General features: G+C 39.3%; 1 protein-coding gene across 1 annotated transcript in view; it reads right to left on the bottom strand.

Annotated features, from left to right (window-relative positions):
- Positions 1–23,029, bottom strand: part of DPP6 (dipeptidyl peptidase like 6) — a 1,705,234-nt gene that overhangs the window by 1,588,616 nt on the left and 93,589 nt on the right. The window lies entirely within an intron of this gene.

Genomic DNA, 23,029 nt, shown 5'->3' with positions numbered 1-23,029 from the left:
CCATGAGATGTATGATGTTATCTGCCAGAAGTGAGGAACCTAAAATATGTCTGCTGGATGAAGTAATTCAGGTGAGTTTAATCTGACAAGCTTCAGACCATTAAACACAGCTTGTAATAACACAGGTCTATAGAGAATACCCATTAGACTACCCAGTGACAATAAAGTCTTATAATCCTTTAATAATAACTATCATTTCTCCAGAAAATTTCAATGAGCTCAAAAAGTTTTACACCATTTAATAATTTATTACCTGTAATCAACATAATTAACCAAAAAAGAGCTTGTCTTCAGCTTTCTTTTTCAAAGCAGCTGTAGAGTTCAGGGATAAATAATGTCTTCATGTTTCCTTTGAGATAAATCATGCTCCCTGACCTTGTTAGATTTGCGTTCACTAGTGTCTTCAGCGTGCAATAAAAAAGCTAAGAAATAAGATATACATTACTGTCCTGTGACAGGAGCTACTTAAACCAAGAAACTTTACATTTCCCATGTGATACTAATAAGCATTTTTAGGTGCTCGTTTATTTAAAAAAGAAGAGGCAAGAACATCACCATGAGAACGCTGGCTAACAATTGCTAAAAGATCTTAGGTATATGCAGACCTCCCAAGTGTCCTTCTTTTAAAGGGACAGTCTTTACTTTTCACTCCTTAAATGCATTGTTAACTCCAAAATATGGCAACATTTTACAGTTAACATACTTGATCATGAATGTGGCACCTCTCACTAAGAAGCCTTTTAGGGTATGACCACACACTCAGGTTTCTTGATGCAGTTTTGGAAGCCAAAACCAGGAGTGAATTCAAAAAAGAGGAGCCTATCCTTTATACCTTCTCTCATTTTATGATCCACACCTGATTTTGGGTTCCAATACTGCATCAGGAAATCTGATTGTGTGACTGTACCTTTACATAGGGCTCAGGCTAATTATACAAGACTAACATTCGTACGGACGATATATGAATTGGTAACAAACAATAAAAATAGTTTATTGAAAATCCCTTTCAATAAACACCGATCCACTAGTATATGAATAATTGGTGCTCATTCTTGGCCTGGTATTGGCCATGTTACAGGACCCCTCAGTGTCTTATTTAGGGCAGGTTCTCTTCTCGTTTCCCACCCACTTAATGGCACTGCCAATCATCTGACATACGAATGTCTGTCTGTCGAGTGATCACGTCTTTCATGCTCTACCTTACATCATTATTTATTGGTAGTTTGTTACACTGTGTAAATACAGGTCCTTCTCAAAAAATTTGCATATTGTGATAAAGTTCATTATTTTCTGTAATGTACTGATAAACATTAGACTTTTATATATTTTAGATTCATTACACACAACTGAAGTAGTTCAAGCCTTTTATTGTTTTAATATTGATGATTTTGGCATACAGCTCATGAAAACCCAAAATTCATATCTAAAAAAATTAGCATATCATGAAAAGGTTCTCTAAACGAGCTATTAACCTAATCATCTGAATCAACTAATTAACTCTAAACACCTGCAAAAGATTCCTGAGGCTTTTAAAAACTCCCAGCCTGGTTCATTACTCAAAACCGCAATTATGGGTAAGACTGCCGACCTGACTGCTGTCCAGAAGGCCATCATTGACACCCTCAAGCAAGAGGGTAAGACACAGAAATACATTTCTGAACGAAAAGGCTGTTCCCAGAGTGCTGTATCAAGGCACCTCAGTGGGAAGTCTGTGGGAAGGAAAAAGTGTGGCAGAAAACGCTGCACAACGAGAAGAGGTGACCGGACCCTGAGGAAGATTGTGGAGAAGGACCGATTCCAGACCTTGGGGGACCTGCGGAAGCAGTGGACTGAGTCTGGAGTAGAAACATCCAGAGCCACCGTGTACAGGCGTGTGCAGGAAATGGGCTACAGGTGCCGCATTCCCCAGGTCAAGCCACTTTTGAACCAGAAACAGCGGCAGTAGCGCCTGACCTGGGCTACAGAGAAGCAGCACTGGACTGTTGCTCAGTGGTCCAAAGTACTTTTTTCGGATGAAAGCAAATTTTGCATGTCATTCGGAAATCAAGGTGCCAGAGTCTGGAGGAAGACTGGGGAGAGGGAAATGCCAAAATGCCTGAAGTCCAGTGTCAAGTACCCACAGTCAGTGATGGTCTGGGGTGCCATGTCAGCTGTAGGTGTTGGTCCACTGTGTTTTATCAAGGGCAGGGTCAATGCAGCTAGCTATCAGGAGATTTTGGAGCACTTCATGCTTCCATCTGCTGAAAAGCTTTATGGAGATGAAGATTTCATTTTTCAGGCCTGGCACCTGCTCACAGTGCCAAAACCACTGGTAAATAGTTTACTGACCATGGTATTACTGTGCTCAATTGGCCTGCCAACTCTCCTGACCTGAACCCCATAGAGAATCTGTGGGATATTGGGAAGAGAAAGTTGAGAGACGCAAGACCCAACACTCTGGATGAGCTTAAGGCCACTATCGAAGCATCCTGGGCCTCCATAACACCTCAGCAGTGCCACAGGCTGATTGCCTCCATGCCACGCCGCATTGAAGCAGTAATTTCTGCAAAAGGATTCCCGACCAAGTATTGAGTGCATAACTGAACATAATTATTTGAAGGTTGACTTTTTTAGTATTAAAAACACTTTTCTTTTATTGGTCGGATGAAATATGCTAATTTTTTTAGAGCTGTATGCCAAAATCATCAATATTAAAACAATAAAAGGCTTGAACTACTTCAGTTGGTGTGTAATGAATCTAAAATATATGAAAGTCTAATGTTTATCAGTACATTACAGAAAATAATGAACTTTATCACAATATGCTAATTTTTTTAGAAGGACCTGTAGAGTGTGCTGCTGACAACATATTAAATGAATAAGGAATGAAAAATCATAAAAACAATCATTCATCCCCCATTCATTTTTCATAGGTGAAAAGACTTTTAAAGGAGCACCAATCCGCTTGTTTATCATTAATTGGCTCTCAATTTTGGTTCAGTATTAACCATATTACAGAATCCTAAGAGCTACATTTAGGGCAGATTCCCTTCAGTTAAAGGGATTGTGCAACTGATATAAATGTATCCCACCCAACAGATATTGCCGTTACTGTATATCACTTTCTCCAAATATCACTATTTATCAACACTGCCTTATTCTAAAGCTATTAGCCTACCATTGTGCCCTGTAGCATATTAGTTTAGATTCTCAGTTGCTGTTGGTTACATCCTGTAGTGGAGCCTTGTAATACAGGAAGCACATAACATAAGACAAACAAGACAGCAGGATTTAAGCATTGGGGATAAGAGAAAACTGCAAAAGAGGAAACTGCAAAAAAATACAAAAATCCTCTTAATTGTATGTATACTAATGTCATAAGCATTATTAAAATGGGTGAAGTAGAATTACAAAATGTCTAAAGAAGACTTTTGGGAATAACTGAGACATGGCTGAATGATAGCTATGGCTGGGCAGTTAAAATAAAGGAATAGAGAAAACCAGAGAGGTGGAGGGTTTTGCCTTTATGTAAAGTCCCGTCTAAAGCCCAAAACCTGAAGAAGGTATAAGTGAGGTAAATGAACATGTTGAATCAATGTGGGTAGAAAAAGAAGCAATAATGAAATACTGACAAAAGTTTGTTATAAGCCACCTATTATAATAGTCCACAGAAAATCTACTACAAAGGCAAATAGATGAAGCAGAAAATTATAACGAGGTTGTTGTTGTTATGTGGGACTTCAACTACCCAGATATAGACTGAGAAACTGAAACCTATAAATCTCAAAAGGAAACAGGTTCTTGGCAGTAACAAAAGACAATTACCTTACCCAACTGGTCCAGGACCGACTAGAGGGATGGTCATACTGGACTTAGTATTAACCAATAGACCTTACAGAACAACAGACGTGCAGGCTGGGGGACACCTGGGAAATGGCGACCATAAAATAATAACCTTCCAATTATCATTCAAAAGAGTGTATCTTCAGGAAGGCACAAAAATTCTGAACTTCCAAAAAGCTAAATTTGGCCAGCTAAGAGAGGCCATTAGCCTCACTAACTGGGACAATGTCCTCAAAAATAAAAATGCATCCTGAACTCTAAGTGTGAGAGGTACATATCTTATGGGAATAAAAGGGTAAGGAGCAAGATAAAACCAATGTGGATACATAGAAATGTAAAAGGACCTATAAATGACAAAAATATAGTGAAAGCACTGAAAACTATTAAGAAAAAAAACTGAATATGTAAAAGCAGCCAAACTGGAGACAGAGAGACTTATTGCCAAAGAGAGTGAAACCAGCCCTGAAATGTTCTTCAATTATATAAATGGTAAAAATTTTAAAGCTGAAGGTGTCTGTCCATTGCTCTAGCTCTAGAGAGCGATGATGATAAAGCAAATCTATTAAATACTTTTTTTCTCCAATCTATTAACTGAGTGTCAAAATAAACTCCCCATTAAAAGTCGCCTGTCTGACCATGAAGAAGTGAAGCAGCGTCTGAAAAAAGATTAAAATAGACAAATTACAGGGACAAGATGGTATACACCTCCTCACATAATTAAAGTCATAGACAGACCCTTGTGTTACATAAGGACTCTATATTGACAGAGAGCATTTTATAGGATTGGAGTTTAGCAAATGTGCTGCCAATATTCAAAAAGGGGTCAAAAACAGAGCCTGGAAAATATAGGCTGGTAAATTTAATTAAACAGTTTGAAGGTTTTCTAACAGATGCTACTGTATTCTGGAGTATCTCAATAAAAATAACCGTATAACATCATATCAGCATGGCTTCATAAGGAATCGTTCCTGTCAAACTAATTTAATCAGTCTCAATTAGGTAAGTTCTGTCTCCAGAGGGGTACCACAGGGGTCAGTATTAGGCCATACACAATATTTTTATTAATAATCTTGCAGAAGGCTTTCACAGTAAAATATAAATTTTTGTAGGTGACACTAAGCTGTGTAAAGTAACATAGAGGAGGACAATATATTACTACAGAGGGATATGGATAGATTGGAGGCTTGGGCAAAGAAGTGGCAGATGAGATTTAACACTGACAAATGTAAGCTTATGCACATGTGAAGGCGTAATGCAAGTCACCCATACATACTAAATAGTAAGGCACTGGGTAACACTGACATGGAAAAGGACCTAGGAATTTAAGTGAACAGCAAGCTTAACTGTAGCAACCAGTGTCAGGCAGCTGCTGCCAAGGCCAATAAGATAATGGGTTGCATCAAAAGGGGTATAGATACCCGTGATGAGAACATAGTCCTGCCATTTTACAAATCACTGGTCAGACCACATATGGAGTACTGGGTACAGTTCTGGGCTCCTGTGAACAAGGCAGACATTGCAGAGCTGGAGAGGGTTCAAAGAAGGGCAACTAAAATAATAACTAGAATAGTTGGACTACAGTACCCAGAAAGATTAACAAAATTAGGGTTGTTCACTTTAGAAAAAAGACGACTAAGGGGATATCTAATTACTATGTATATATATATATTAAGGGTCAGTACAGAGATCTCTCCTATCATCTATTTATCCCAAGGACTGTGACTGTAACGAGACGACACCCTCTGCGTCTGGAGGAAAGAAGGTTTGTACACAAACATAGAAGAGGATTCTTTGCAGTAAGAGCAGTGAGACTATGGACCTCTCTGCCTGAGGAGGTGGTGATGGTGAATTCACTAAAAGTTCAAGAGGGGCCTGGATGTATTTCTGGAGTGTAATATTATATGCTATAGTTACTATATTTCTGGAGAAGGGTGTCCAGGGAGGTATGCCTGATTGAAGTCAAGGTGAATTTTTTCCCCCTAAAGTAAGGAAAATTGGCTTCTGCCTCACAAGGTTTTTGGCCTTCCTCTGGATCAACTTGCAGGAGAGCAGGCTGAACTGGATGGACGGATATCTTTTTTCAGCCTTGCAAGCTATATTACTACGTTACTTGATAGAAACGATAAAGTAAACTTGTAACAGGTTGTATAGAAATGACAGAAATTGTAACAGCTGGGATTTGTAAAGGGCTATTGAGTTGGTGATTTTCAAAAGCACAATATAAGTAGTGTTGAGAGCGAATATTCGAATAGCGAATATCTATCGCGAATATCGCAACTTCCCTAATTCGCAAATATTTTTAATATAGTGCTATATATTCGCTATATCGAATATTCTGCATTTTTTTACCATCTGAAAACAGGATTCCTCCATGCTTCTTTCTTGTGGGTCAATGAGTCATTGGCCCACAAGCAACTTAAGCAGGAAGGAATCATGTTTTCCTATGGAAAAAAATGACGAATATTCTAAAAATACAAATATATAGCAATATAGCGAATATATTAGTTATTTAGAATATTTGTTTTATTTTTTATTTTTAATGTGTACTGTTATTCCACTTCGGCATATTCCTCCTCGACAAGCGTCCCCGTCACCATGGGAACGCCTGTGGGTTAAAAAATACCATCGGATCTGAGTTTTCCCTGAGATCGTGAAAACTCAGATCCAATGGTATATTCTAACCCACAGGTGTTCCTATGGTGACGAGGGATACTTGTCAGGGAGGAGTATGCCAAAGTAGAATAACAGTACAAATAAAAAAAAAGACAAATATTCTAAATAACAAATATATTCGCTATATTTAGTTTTTTAGAATATTCGTCATATTCTAAAACAAGAATATGTAGCTATATAGCGAATATTCCTAAAATACAAATATAGACTGCAATTTAGGTAAGATAGTGCTATAAACTTTATTTTATAGTTGTATTTTTTTCTCTTATGAACTTCAGATTTGAACAAAACAAATAAAAAGGTTATAGCATAATATTAGCTAAATTGCAGTTTATATGTGTATGTTACGAATATTCCCTGTATTGCTATATATTTGTTTTTTTAGAATATTCATCATATTCTAAAACAAGAATATATTGCAATATAGCAAATATTCGCTAAATACAAATGTAGAGCAATTTAGCTAATATAGTGTTATAATCTTTTTTTATACTCTTATTTTTTTTTTTCTCTTCTGAACTTCAGATTTGAAAAAAAATGACTCTATAAAAAAAAATATAGCACTATATTAAATTAGCTAAATTGCTCTGTTTGTATTTTCTTGAATATTCACTATATTGCTATATATTCTTGTTTTAGAATATGACGAATATTCTTAAAACAAATATATAGCACTATATTTACTGCTGTATATTCTTTTTTGATCAAGTTCGCATTACGCGGTTTTTACAATTTAGATTAATCGCAATCGCGAAAATAATCTCGAATACGAATATTTGCGAATATATAACAAATATTCTAGCGAATATTCGCGAAATATCACAAATTAGAATATGGGACCTGCCGCTCATCACTAAATATAAGGCCTCATGGCATATCGTTCAGGCAGATGTGACTGTTAAGGCATGTGATTGGCTGTGGAAGTGACTGGAAACATGGCAGTGGCATGAGCACAGCAGGACCACAGACAGGTAAGTGTATTTTTTTTCTTAATTGATCACAGGTTAAGGCCTCTTTCACACTACAGTTTTTTGCGTTCCGTATACGGTCCGTTTTTTGCGTTCCGTATACGGTCCGTATACGGAACCATTCATTTCAATGGTTCCGCAAAAAAACGGAATGTGTTCCGTATGCATTCCGTTTCCGTATTTCCGTTTTTCCGTTCCGTTGAAAAGATAGAACATGTCCTATATTTGGCCGAGAATCACAGTCCGTGGCTCCATTCAAGTCAATGGGGCCGCAAAAAAAACGGAACACATACGGAAATGCATCCGTATGTCTTCCGTATCCGTTCCGTTTTTTGCGGAACCATCAATTGAAAATGTTATGCCCAGCCCAATTTTTAATATGAAATTACTGTATACTGTATTTGCCATACGGAAAAACGGAACGGAACAACGGAACGGAAACGGAACCACAACGGAAGCAAAAAACGGAACAACGGATCCGTGAAAAACGGAACGCAAAACACTGAATGCAACATACTGTAGTGTGAAAGAGGCCTAAGAGCATTAGGGTTCCTGGCTCTTCAGCTGAACACTGTGTGCTGTCCGCATCCATTCCATCCCCATAGAAAATAAATGGGTCACACCCATTCCGCAATTTGTGGAAAGGATGCGGAACCAATATTACGGACGTGTGAATGGACCCTAATCCTATATAAAATACAGAGTATTCTGCCATATGTGATTTACAGTACAATCCACTCAAGACACCTGGCACAGCCTAAGAAAACAGCAAATGCTACTGAATACTGCATGTCCTAAGACTTTAAGATTTCCTTGTCAAGAATGGAGGCCTTCTGTAGTGAAAATGGAATCTTAATAAGACAAAACATAAGGAGGTTAATGCTTGTTTGCAACTTCTAGCAGCAACAACAAGCATATAAAATATATATGATATTGTTCAGCGGTTTTATGAGCTGAACCTATATGTGGAATTCCAATATTTCATAGTTCATAAATAGTTAATAGGGACCATAAATTCCAGATTGCATCCTAGATTTGCTACAGAGCACTCAATAAATAAAAGTGTTATTAAGGCTGAAGATGAGGTTTTTATGAGAGAGAATATCACTCTCCAGCTAATACATGGAATATATGTATTTAAACATTTACAGCTCTCTACTTTCTTCAAATATTATAGCGGTCGGTATATAAATAGCATGCTGTGTGGAGACATTTTTTAGACATTTAAGAATCTTTGTATAGGATTACAACTGTGGAGCCATATGTACACAATGGCCCTGATTGCGCCTTGACCTTGCCGTAAAATGCACCAAAATTTGCACTGATTTGGTGCAGTTTTCTCACATCCAAGTTTTAGTTTTTTTTTTATGCCTACTGGACTTACAGTAGCTCACTAGGGGGCTTGGCTTAGCAAAAAGGGCATTTTTTCTGTATTTTTTATGCCAAAAAACACTAAAGCCATATGTTGGCTGAAATTTACCTGTAAAACATAAAACTTCAAACAATTTTTTGTGGCTTTTTCTTTAGTTTTATATTTTCAAAGCCAAAGGTATGGTGTTTTTTTTTATTTTTTATTAAGCTTTCCCATAGGCTTACCTATACAACTTGAGATGCCTGAAAAAAGGGTTGACCAAAAATGCAAAAGTTCCTGTAACTAGATTAGCAGAAATACATATGCCTGCTGCCAAAACAATCCCTAGCCAGCTTTCTCCAGATATGACATTTTTTTTTCAGATGTATCCATATGGGTTTCTCTGTAAAACTTGAGAAACACCTGTGAAAAAAATCTGATTTAAAATGTTTGACTAAAAAAAAAAAAGCAACAGAAATAAGTGCATTTAAAAAACACTGGTTTATGAATCCCGAGTCGGGCAAATCTGAATAGGCTGTAGTATTTATAATTTGCAAGTTTTTATTTTGTAAGTAAAATAAAATGTGTGTCTTGCTAACTTACAGCGACAGTGCTTCACTATTGGAGATTACGCTAACCTTTTGAGTCTAAGATCTAGAGTGTGCAAAAGGAGAAGCGCTGCTCCGAGAAATTGATACCAGTGACTGATTGCATCAAAATATATAGTTTTGCCCTGGAATCTGCCTATATCTTCACAAGCAAGAGTCATGGTTTTGGTAATATTGAATTTCTGAATAAGGGAAGAAGACCTATTTGTTTAGATCCTGCAGCAGATACTGAACTACAATAAGAACAATTTGTTTTTGTTTTATTCTGAATACACAGAAGTAAAACTATTTTTTTAATTAAAGGGGTTGTCCAACAATGGACATTTATATCCTGTTCACAGAACCCCTGTTCTGGTAATCACTGGCAGTCCCATTTATCCTTTTCCCCCCTAGGGATACATAAAATATACTGTCGCTTTGCATAAACATTCTATTGTAATGAAGGGGTTACTGTCAACTTTTAGTTGGCCACCAATTCTAATATGAAATGTTTATCATGAAATAGGGTTAGTTGTAGCACTTAACCTAATTAAATTGGTTGTCCCACAATAAACATTAGGGATGAACGAATCTATTCTAAACAAATCAAATTCATTTTGAATTTCCCAAATATTTGAGATCTAGCCTAATCCGATTCTTCTGGGATTCGAGGTGAATAAATCTTTTTTAATGATGGCCATTACTTTACAGGTCAGAAGAAGGCATCTGCCACTAAAAAGGGATATTTTGTGGAAATGCATTCCACCAACTGCCATCCATTTACCCATAGCCACATATGTCGCTGTCACTTTGATATTACTAATGCTGTCTTGGCATACAGAGCTTGAAATGGGTTGAATACAGTTGTAGGAGACCTCAGGGTGTTACACATGACTTTTTAGGGCAATCAAAAACATTTTAAATTCAGGTCAAATTTATTTGTACCAGAATCAAATCTTCCTACTGATTTGTTATAATTATATCCAAAACAAATTTCAAAAAATGCTCTTGTTGATGTTGATATGATCTATCTACAAGAAAAGTGATGTATGTTTGATGAGACAACAAGCAATTAAAATAATGGGTTTTCTGTGGATAAGTGACATAGTTCTTTGTGGGACAATGCCTTCAATTAAAATGAGTGCTATAACACTGTCTACATTTCATGATATTCAAACCCTTGAACTTTTCCACATTTTTTTAAAATTACACCCACAAACTTAAATGTATGTTATTGGGATTTTATGTGATAGGCCAATGCAAAGTACTAAGTATATGTGAAGTGAATCGAAAATGACACAGCTATTTTCAAGTCTTGCCAAAAATTCTACTTTAGTCTTATCTGACTAGAACACTTTCTTCCACATATTTACTGTGTCCCCTACATGGCTTATGGCAAACTGCAAATTGGACTTTTTATGGCTGGCTTTCAAAAATGGCTTTCTTCCTGCCACTCTTCCATAAAGGCTAGAGTTGTTTCCTTTGGACAGATTCTTTCACCTGAGCTGTGGATCTCTGCAGTTCTTCCAGAGTTACCATAGGCTTCTTGGCTACTTCTCTAATTCATGCTGTCCTTGCTTATACTGTCAGTTTAGGTGGACAGCCATGTCTTAGTAGGTCTTCAGTTGTGCCATACTATTCCATTTTTTGGATGATGGATTGAACAGTGCTCCGAGAGATGTTCAGAGCTTGGGATACTTTTTTACAACCTAATCCTGCTTGGTCTGGTGTGTTCTTTGGTTTTCATGATGCTGTTTGCTCACTAATGTTCTCTAATAAACCTCTGAGGCCTTCTCTTCATCTCAAACCTCCGAGGCCTTCACAGAACTGTAGTTATACTGAGAATAAATGACACAGGTGGACTTTATTTATTAATTTGGTGAATTCTGAAGGCAATTGGTCACACTGGATTTTATTTAGGGGTATCAGAGTACAGGGGGCTAAATACAAATGCACAACACACTTTTCAGATTTATATTTATAAAAAATAAATAAAAAACATGTATATATTTTCTTTTCACTTCATACATACTTGCTACTTTTACGTTTGTGGGTGTAAAAATGTGCAAAAGTTCAAGGGGTATGAATACTTTGTCATGGCACTGTATCTCCTCCAATATCTCCTCTTAGAATTGGCAAAGCTCCTTCTACATAAACTCCTTCATCTCAATAGTACTTTTATACAAAGCTACAGTGTATTATACGCTTCTCCAGTAGAAAATCCTGAACTCTTAATTAAGTTGTGACTCAAATGAAAGAACATGAACTGGTTTAAAATTCACTACACAGGCAGTTAAACAATTGTCGTATTTCAAATGCAATTTTTTATAGCTTGGTATCTATTGTACATAAAGATATAATCTTCTTTTTCTAAAGAGAGGGCTGAAAGGAGTGCATTGCCGAGACATTGTGATTTAACATCTATGAATAGAGAATGACAGCTATTAGATGCTAAACCAGGTGTATGCCGCACTCACAGAAAGGGGCTGCAGTCGCTTATGTGAAGGAATTCAGGATGAAACCAGTACAATACCTGAGATTTTGACAAATGGTAGAATCTTATTTTGATTTCATGAGGAGCTATTTTTGCTAAGTTACTGTGACAGCGGGTGTTTCCATTTGTAATAACTTGTTAAACGACACAAGTCAAACCTCACATTACCAAGTCAATCACAAGTCCCGGAATATAAATTGATGAGCACGAAAAATTAATCAGTCCTATACAGAATGTTCATATCTATGTGCTACTAAATGGATAAAGAGTCTGTATGGCAGTGCACACAACCTTCATGGTTCCTTTGCATAGAGGTCTAAGCCTCCATGCACTTGTATATACAGATATGCTGTCAATATAGCGCACCATGTCTCACTATGCTATTAACAGTAAGCATATTAGAATGGCATGTTACATTAATTTACTGTGCCATCTGTCAAGTTAACAGCTGCTACATCTGTAGTCTATGTTGGCCTCTGCATAAACAAAGATATTATCCTCTAGAAAGATGCTTCTAAAGGGAATTTTTCCATACATGCAGAGCCTAAAGGAGCATATGCAGTACTCCAATACAGGGGATATCTGCAAATGGTTTGTAATGTAATGTTATACACTGTTAGCGAAAGTTATGTACACCCAGCATGATCTGGTATGGTTGGCAGGGACAAGGTTAACCGCTCTGTTCCATCCCTTTTGGCAGGAGTGGGCTGGTCCTACTTCTTGACTAGGGAAAGTTATTTCTAGTGAGTGAGCAGGGAGGAAGCAAGACTAACAGATCTTTGTGAAATGTATTGCTTCTGCTATAGCAAGAAAGAAAGAAGGAAAGACAACAGCTCAGACTCTGCATGGAAAAGCATAGGAATCAGCAAGGTAACTAGACTTTCCAGCTTGTGAGACACTACAGTTAAGGCATCACATTTTAAAATGTCCTCTAAAAAAACTGTATCCCGCAATGGACACTACTGCTACAATTGCCAGATTGCATTGGCCAGAGATTCTAAAGCAGGCATGCTCAACCTGCGGCCCTCCAGCTGTTGTAAAACTACAACTCCCACAATGCCCTGCTGTAGGCTGATAGCTGTAGGCTGTTCAAGCATGCTGGGAGTTGTAGTTTTGCAACAGCTGGAGGGCCGCAGGTTGAGCATGCCTGTTCTAGAGAGACAGAGATTTTAGCAAGATAACTTACCAAGAGTGTCATTAATTGCCATTTTGCCAGACCCCATACCTCGCCATCTGGGAAAAGGATTTGCACTGTGTACACATTATTGTTGGATACAGGGAGTGCCCAGAGGAAAAAGTGTGCACCCTCCTCTCACTGCATTGGTCCTAGGGAGCAACGGTCTAAGGGAAACCACTGTGACACATCTTATAGTGTCAGCCACTACCACTACCATTCTCCACTCCGACTCCTTAAAAGCTCACTGCACATACCACATGTTTTGTGTGATACATAAAAGAAAAACAACACAAATAAACCTATATGTGCCTCTCTATAAAACTGGAGACATAGAAAAGTCCAGTAGGGGCCTCACTCACCTTTGTGGAAGTCCTATTATGGCTCTAGAATGGAGCACTAGTTGGCAAAGTTCATGAGGCTTTAGGAGTCATTCAGACAGTTCTACTCATCCCTTCAGTGCTGTAAGTTTAGTTGAGTAGAATAGAGGGTGACCAGTACAATGTTACAGATTTAGTAACGCTGTCTGAGACTTACTATGATGGTAATGTATGATTTTTTTTACTTAAGTTTGCGTTTGCAAAAATTTGCATCAAATGATTGTCTTGTTTTAAATGGGTTGTGAAACTGGTACATAATGATGATCTATCCTCAAGATTGTTTATCAATATCTGATCGCCTGAGGTCAGACTCCTTGCACCCCGCTGATAAACCTATTGAAGAGGAGGTGACGCTGGCGAGAGCGCTGCTTCCTCTCCAAGATTACACTGCACATTTTCTCACTTGTAGCGACATGCAGTATAATTATGAGTTTTCGTCCTATCCAAGTGAATGGGACAAGTACTTGCAATTACTCTGCACTTCTCAGACAGACAAGACGATGTGCAGTGTATTCTTTATGAAGAAGCAGCGCTTGCACAAGTGCTGCCACCTCTTCAAAAAGCTGATCGGCAGAGATGCCAGTAGTCAGTCCCCTGCCAATCAGATATTGATGATCTATACTGAATATAGGTAATCAATATGTACTCCTTTTAGTTGATGCCCCCTATTTGCTTATTTGCACTACAATTTAGCTACAGTTTTGGCACACAGTGTTGGAGAATAAGCCATGACAATTTCCAGGTCATGGAAGCCCTTTAAAGGCTATTTACACCGTTCGGGGTCATTTATTTTAAATGTAATCATTGTGCTATGTTCAATTTGAACTAAAATAATTTCTTCAATTTGAACCACTGTCTTTGTGTAGCCTTGAGTTTATTTAGTAGCAGGATATGAATTTTCACTCAAATGAGTAAAATACAATTATAAAAAAAAAATTGCCCCCAAAAGTGTACATAGCCTTTAGGCTCACTTACTTAGCGAGGTGTAAAAAGTGTCTAAGACATTTATTACATTTGGTTAAAATGAGCAGAGAAGCTTCTGAACATGTGTCAGCAATGCACCCACTATTGTAAAGACCACCGCAAATGAGAAAAGATTCATGGAATAAACCTGATTATACTGTAGGTGCACAAATTCTGGGTGGTGTAAATGGATTTTTTAATTAACTTTTATCCAAGGCTGGATAATTTTACTGTATTCTTACAAAAAATTTAGACTAGTAGATCTCCCCCAATATTGGCATCTTAAACATAAGGCAAACAAAAAAAAACAAAAAAAGGAAAGAAGGATTGTGATGTAAAACTACAAATCATAGACAGAAGTAACACACACACACACATGAAAAATTATCCTCAGCATAGGTCATCATCACATCAGCGGGGGTCCGAATCCCGGCACCACCGCCCATCAACTGTTTCAGTGTGTGCATTTCTTCCAGTCGGATTGTATCCAAATTGCATGTGTTTCCATGCACCTGAAGAAAATCTGAAGAATAACAATCTACATCTCCTAGCACCCATTAGTGAAAAAAATGCATTGCATGCGGATGCTTTCAAATTTTCATGGAAGCCCCTTTCACTTCTTTGGAGCCAGAGAGTACAATATAGAACATGTGCAATTTTTCCTGAATATAAAGATGAAGGGTGAAAAAAGTTGCTCATTTGCACCTATGCATTGAAATGAATGGGTCAGGATTCAGTCCAGACGTTATGTGTTTGGGACATGCATCATATCCGGATGGAAAAGTCCCTTGTGTGAAAGAGCCCTTAATCATATCAAAGTGAGCAGGAAATCTTGCCTGGCGCTGTCAATCAAGAAGGAGAGAGAGGGGCTACTAGAAGAAGCAAGAGGAGTAAGGGTGCACAGATTGTCTTGGACCTACCCCTTGGTGCTCTTAACTGCTTACTTGAAATGGATTAAAAATACTTTTTTGTCCATAATGAAGCAAAAGATCACCAAGTGACAGGTGGTATTACAATATATTCAGCGGACCGAGTCCTATAAGGTATTGTGCCTTATTTAACAGTGAATTTTCTGGTAACAAATTCCCTTTAAACTTGTAGTACTGTATGTTGGCATTTCAGTCCAGTTATTGAGAAGTGGTTTGAGCTAGTATATTGCCACAGGACATGGTGATCTACGGTTAGGTTGTGGCCAAATACAGCACCAAAATGTTTATTTGGTGTTCACGGTTAATAGCCATGTGATAACCCACGAGACCAATTTGGTTCTAATCAATTAATTTGAACCCATTATGGCATGTTCTGCTGCACAGCACTTGGCGACCACATCCCAACCATACCGCATATAAAAATACACTTGACTGTTGCCATTTTTTATTTTATCTTTAATTTAAAAAGGTTCCACAAATTATCATTTTTTGGTGGCAAATGCCTTCTTCTTAGTCTTCTGATCTGTAAAATGGTGGCTGCCATTTTGATCCATTCGTATGGGACAAATCACTGAAATTTCACCAAAATTAGAGTCTTTTTGGAGATTAGTAACAAATTTGATTCACGGAGAATCGATTCGCTCATCTCTATTCCCATATGAACCTGTAGGATCTGTGACTGTTATATCTGCGAGCTTGAACATCCATTATATTTCTCTACAGAATGTTCTGTTCTAATGTCTGAAAGACCATTAATAAAGGTTCAGAAGCAGAACGCAAGTGTTTAAAAAAAAAAAAAAAAAGTGATATTCCAATGAATTTAGCTCTCAACTTTTTATGAAAGAAGATAGACATTAGACAGATGCTACAGCTGTGCAGAATTTATCTTACTGTATTTAACAAGTCTCATCCTAGAACTGGGCTCTATTAAATGCTTTATAACCAACAGGAGCAAGTAATCAAACCAGGTCCGCTCACATAATGGTGCAGCTTCATGGGCCCCAGTGGCTCTAAGACTGAAGGGCTGCACTTTAAACTTAAATTAAATCAGAATGTAACATTTTTAACTGCAGGAGCCAAAAAAACCTGTTACTTATGTGAATGGGAGGCTATCATTTTTACTAAGTTTACAAGGGCAGGAAAATGGCCTGGAAAAAAACAACCTTTAAACAACGAGGCAGAGTAGCAGAGCCAAGTCAACGCTCCGGGAAAAAAAAAGAGAATGGAGCCTTAGATTCTCAAATGTTAACAAAGCTTGAAAGGTAAAAATAATATTTATCCTGTAAACCAGTCTAAAAATACATATTTCATAAAAGCAATCTTCCCCTCGGCCGTGTAGTCATGACTCATGGCTACTTCTCATAGGAGCTTATTTTGTATCACTTAATTACAGATTGTGTTCAAAATTTATTTTTCTTGATCCTTTATCGCAAATGTTTCTTTAGCAGTTAACATATTCCACAGATTGTAATCACTCACTGGAGTCTAAAACCTAACCCGAATCACCCACCTCAGTCTCAGACCTAAATCATCATTCATAGTCTAAGACCTCGTTCACATTTCCAAACTAACTTGCTGAACTCCATCTTCTGTTCTTGAAATAAAATCACTGCATTTTCATGCAACTAGGGAAGCTCAGTGCAAAGAGATATTTACAGCTTCCATTGCAGTCAATGGTAACTGTATGCATTTCTATGCACCGAGCTCCCCCTGGGGGTGGCTGCAGGCAGACAGCTTTATTATGCACTCTCGGGGAAGCTGTATTCAGAGATTTTTCAGTGTATTTATGCCAGCTGTCTGGCATGAATATATTGAGAAGTGCCTGTTCTACTCTTTCTGACATAGAAGTCATATAAAATGTATTTATTCTGCTTCATAAAAAAAAGTAAATTAGGCAGAAATCTTAAATGATGTGCTTTCTGTTCCTTACTGCTTGGGAGTGTTTGACAGATGTGGACTGGGAAACTAGGTGGGGCAAGGGGCCCCTACTAAGTTTTGCTTTAGGGCCCGATGAGATGTGTGTGCATCTCTTCTTCTGACCCCCCCATATACAAACACCTCAAGCTTGGCCGAGGAAGATTATGTCCTAAACAGGGAGAGAAGATAAAGCCGCTTTCACACATTGCAGCAGCCTATCTCTGCCAGAACAAAGGATCAGGCAGTTGAAATTGTATTGCTAGATCTTTATCTCCACAGACAAATGAGTTTTTACTGAGGTTTTTGTCATTTTGACATCAATACTGTTGCAGTCAAAAGTGACGGAAATCCAATGAACTGTCGCAAAAGCCTTACTCTGAAACATATGTAGTGACCTAAAGAGGACCCGTCCCCTTTCTTAGCATGTCCTTTTTAGTACTGTAGATATATGTAGTCTCCATGAAATACCAATTCTGGAGCATCTTTTTCATAACGTAGGGTTGAGCTTTTCCTCTGTTATTCCTTCTAAAAGTTTAAGAACTAAATGTTACCAGCTGGAGGGTGGGGGGTGTCCTAACACACTGACACAGTCCAATCAGTGCTGCCAGTACCAGACCATGTAGGGACAGAAACATTTAACAAGGGGAATGATAATACCCACTTGTCAATTTGTTGATAAATATTTAAGGGTATTCTGTCACTTGAAACAGATGTCAGCCGTTTCAAGCAGAGTGTCCCCCCCCCCCGAATTGACCTGCGGTTTGCAGCAATCACCGATACGAGGGGGTCACAGGACCCCCCTCGGCATTTTCACAGAGTGCTTGCTGAATGATTTCAGCAGGCACTCTGTTCCGATCACCGCCCGGCGTGCAGCGGTGATCGGAAAGACACAGGCTATACAGGTACACCATGTGTCCTTAAGTTCTGGGACATTAGGACATACCTGTTTGCCCTGTGTCCCTACGAAATTAAAGGGGTTGTGCTTTGAAAAATGTTCTACAGTTTTCAAACCAGCACCTCAATCTGAATAGTTTTGTAATTGCACATAATTCAAAATATATTATAGCCAGTGAGCTATTGAGTATATATATATATATATATATATATATATATACACACATATATATGTATCATGCCACCTGCTCTTTGTTCTTTTTCTTATTTCTTTGTCCTGCTCACTGAAAAGGCCGCACATGCTCAGTTTCATCCTTCAACTGCCTCCTGAGCTGTGATAGGGAGAGCATGGACACGCCCCCTGAGCTGCAGCAGAAAAGACACTCCCCTTGAATTGCCAGCTTGATCTAAATCTCGCAGAGCAATGAATGTGGAGATCTCTTGATCCATGTGAAGTACAGGGCTGGTTCTAGCTTTGTTAAAAAAAGAGATTGTCATGTGCTATATAGTGTCTGATCTTCTGAATCTACAGACACTGCTTTAAGGTGAGGGACTACAGCTAAGCCACCCATCACCAAACAGACCCTAGGCCAGTATTACTTAAGTACTGAATTACCACCAACAAACCTACCTCCATATTTCTTGCTGGTATCAGAGAAGGATTGCACTTAAAGCCTGTTATCTGTACCTGTACTGTATCTATTTTAAGTTCTACTTTTCACTTAGTAAAGAAGACTTTGTTACATTTAACTGTGGCCTCCTTCTTCAACGCTACATTTCCACTGCACTGATCCCCAGGGAGCAATGGCCTGAGGGAGTACACTATGACACAACAGTTATCAGGGCTACTACCACTCCTCTCCTCTACACTGGCTCTTTATGGGGGTTGCTACACATATGCCAATAATAAGGATCATTAGACTGTGGGGAGAAGTGGGGAAAATGACATACATTCCTAGCATATATGTGGGTGCTATATAAATACTAAGAAATTAATAATCAAATGCATCCACTAATATTGAAGCAGCAATCTATAATCTCATAAATACTGATGTAGAAATAAAGAGCAATTTCATATCAGCTGGAGAGACCCCCAATGTGCTGCACCTACACTAAACCCTGAGCTCTATAGCTGGCTAGTTACAGTCAGGCTATGCATGATTAAGAGATCCTACTACATTTACAGAGCTCAGACACTGAATCTTTGTACTGCATTAGCTTCTCGTTGGCACAATTGCAAGTTAATTAATAACCCCCTTATAAGTGGTAACAGCTTTGCTCTGGCAAGGTGTGAGCGCTTCACTGAATTTGGGCAAAGACACAGTGTTCTGTTAAATCAATAGAAATCAATAGCATTTGATGAATTTGCACATCACAGTATTTTGGGAGATGGAGAACTGAGTGCCATGATAAACAATAAAATGGAGGCATGGTGCTAATACGCTGTAAATAGCTGTGTAAAATGGCAAAATCTTTGTGCTGTCTCTTTTATTGAGTGCCTAATTCTGGGATGTTAATACGCTCATAAACAACAGAAACCAGCATAGTCATTAGAGAGTGACATGCAAAGTTTTATTTCTCAATAATTTAAGTGGCTGAGGCAATATATCCCCTGCTGGGCAGTCATCTGAAAGTGCCACTCAAGTTAAAGCTGAAAGTAGCTCAGCGGCGCCTGTAGCACTTCACCTAATTTCCTATGGGTCAGATTAGAATGTAAAGTGCATATATTCCACATCAGGTCTTTAAAGGCCAAGCAAAATGAACCAGGATGGAGTACTGGGGTTGCATATACTTCTAGAAAGCACAATTTAGTAAATGTGTGTCAACGATACTATGAAGTTTCTGAACATATTAGTATCAGAGGGGTTTTGCTATATCATTGAGGAATCCCCAATAGTTGCTTGACTTGGGAACCCATCGTTCTTCCTCATCAGAAGAGGTGAGGCATAGTTGTATGCAGTGTAAGACTGGTCCACCAGACTACCAAAGGATCTTCAAGTGAGCCCAAGGTCTAATACCGTATTGGGGCCCAGAGCTCCAGCAGAAAAAAAAAAACACAACTGATTTGCCACTAGGGTGTGTTTCTTTAAATCAAAACCTATTGTATTGTATTGATGATATGGTGATCGGGCCCTTTGAATTATTTTCTCTGGTGGGCCTAAGCAACCCAAGTGTATGGAGCAGCTGCAAAGCATGCCTAGTATAACCCCATAGTTACAGACTATCACCCTTAAAACATAGCCTATATTATGTACCATTAAAACCCCAAATAACCCAACGTACTGTATATGACATATGAAAAAGGTGAAAGAGGCGTCATCGCTGTGAACCAACACGGCGTCCTCTTGTTATAAGTTAACATCAACTCTCTACCTATCCGTAATCAGGATACCAGACCTATACTTTTGACTCATTTTATTATTTTTGTGTAAGTTTAGTTTTTCTTTTTTTGATTATCTTGTACTACCCACCATTGTAGTGAAAGTTCTTTGGTCAGCATATATTAGCTGGTAGCTTTATCCCCTATATTCAGGGCCATCCCAGGGCGCTCAGGTGGTTCCTATTGGGGCGGCTATAGGCAGGGCATGATAGTTATAGGGCCAGCTATAGGGTCAGAGCCAATTAGCTTAATATACTTGGCCCATACCGACCTATTTATGTCCCAGAGTGTTGAGTACTTATTCATTTAAATGTATTATTTCCTTCACCTTTTTCGTATATCATATAAGTTGGATTATTTGGGGTTTTAGTGGTACATAATAAAGGCTATGTTTTAAGGGTGGTAGTCTGTGACTACTGATTTTATCTATACCACCTTTTGTTATATTATACCCACAGATGGGTTTTTTGTCTGAACTGTGAATTCCTTTTTTTAGTATAACTCCATGCAATTATTTTGGGAAATATTGAAATTGCTCAGGGTATAAACTCATACCTAGAAAGCGTACAATGTGCAGTAGCCCATCACTGTCATACTTGTGAGGGTGCACAGGCGTCCCCCATACTAGTGATGAGTGAGGAATCCAGTGGGCAGATCCTCACTGATCTAATATTTATCACCTATTTACAAGAAAATGCAGTTTAAAGTATGGGAATAGGACAGAAATATGGAACAGGTTTGAGGCTGATCATGGCTACTCAACTAATTGAGGGTTTTTCTTATGACAAAGAATAAGACCATATCAGTAGAATCAATGTCCAAACAATTTTCACTTGGTTGTTTTCAGTTGTCCACATGGTGTTCCATTAACTATGGAGAGCCCACCATGCAGCCTCTGGAGAAGGCTGAGTGGGAAAACAAAACACAAAGTATCACAGTGCTACCTTAGCATCACTTGCATTACTTCCTATCAAAATTTTATAGCAATCAGACCTACAATACCCAGAAAGATGATCAAAATTAAGGTTATTTAGCTTAGAAAAAAGACAACAGAGGGGCAATCTAATGACCATGTATACAGGGCCGGCCTTTGGGGTGTGCGGGCTGTGCGGCCGCACAGGGCGCCATAGCAACAGGGGCGCTGGGCGGCCGACAGCTCGCAATGTAATATGCGGCAGGCGAGGCTGCACTTGTGTTCTCCCTCGGGGCGCCCCCTCCATCTCCTCCTCCCCTGTGTCTGACCTGCCTGCTGCCCCCGCAGCTGCCAATAAGAAGAGACATGGGAGGAGGAGGGGAGGGGCTGTGGCCACTGCGCCACCAATGAAGATAACTGACCTGTAATACAAATACAGGAGGCGGGTGCCGGAATCAAATAGCCGGCACCCGACCTCTGTGACAGGGAGCTGCGATCAGCTGCAGTTGAGTTAACCCTTCAGGTGCGGTACCTGAGGGGTTAACTGCCGCTGATCGCAGCTCCCTGTCACAGAGGTCGGGTGCCGGCTATTTGATTCCGGCACCCGCCTCCTGTATTTGTATAAGAAACGTTGGTGGCACAGTGCGGCCCCCTCCCCCCCAACACCCCAGTATAAGAAACGTTGGTGGCACAGTGGGAAGTGCCAATGAGGGTTAAAAAATAATAAAAAAAATTAACTCACCTCCTCCAGTTGATCGGGTTGCTGCCGGTCTCCTGTTTCTTCAGGACCTGTGGTGACGTCACTGAGCTCATCACATGGCCCATTACCATGGTGATGGATCATGTGATGGATCATGTGATGCATCATGTGATGAGCACAGTGATGTCACCAAAGGTCCTTTGACAGGTTCTGAAGAAAGAACAGGAGACGATCAATTGGAGGAGGTGAGTTAATTATTTTTTTATTTTTTAACCCTCATTGGCACTGCCCACTGCGCCACCAATGTTTATTATATGGGGGGTGCACTGCGCCACCAATGTTTATTATACTGGGGTGTTGGGGGGGCACACTGAACCACCAATGTTTATTATATTGGGGGGCGCACTGCGCTCATGTTTGTTATATTGGGGGGGCGCACTGCGCTCATGTTTGTTATATTGGGGGGCGCACTGCGCTCATGTTTGCTATATTGGGGGGGCGCACTGCGCCAATGTTTATTAAATTGGGGGGGCGCACTGCGCCACCAATGTTTATTATACTGGGGTGTTGGGGGGGCACACTGAACCACCAATGTTTATTATATTGGGGGGCGCACTGCGCTCATGTTTGTTATATTGGGGGGCACACTGCGCTCATGTTTGTTATATTGGGGGGCGCACTGCGCTCATGTTTGCTATATTGGGGGGCACACTGCGCCAATGTTTATTATATTGGGGGGCGCACTGCGCCACCAATGTTTATTATACTGGGGTGTTGGGGGGGCGCACTGCGCCACCAATGTTTATTATACTGGGGTGTTGGGAGGGGCGCACTGCGCCACCAATGTTTATTATATTGGGGGGGGGCGCACTGCGCACAACGAC

Source organism: Bufo gargarizans, chromosome 5 (assembly GCF_014858855.1).
Source record: "Bufo gargarizans isolate SCDJY-AF-19 chromosome 5, ASM1485885v1, whole genome shotgun sequence".
Lineage (NCBI taxonomy): Eukaryota > Metazoa > Chordata > Amphibia > Anura > Bufonidae > Bufo > Bufo gargarizans.
The sequence above is the reverse complement of the archived record's forward strand: the minus strand, read 5'-3'. Positions and strand labels throughout refer to the sequence as shown.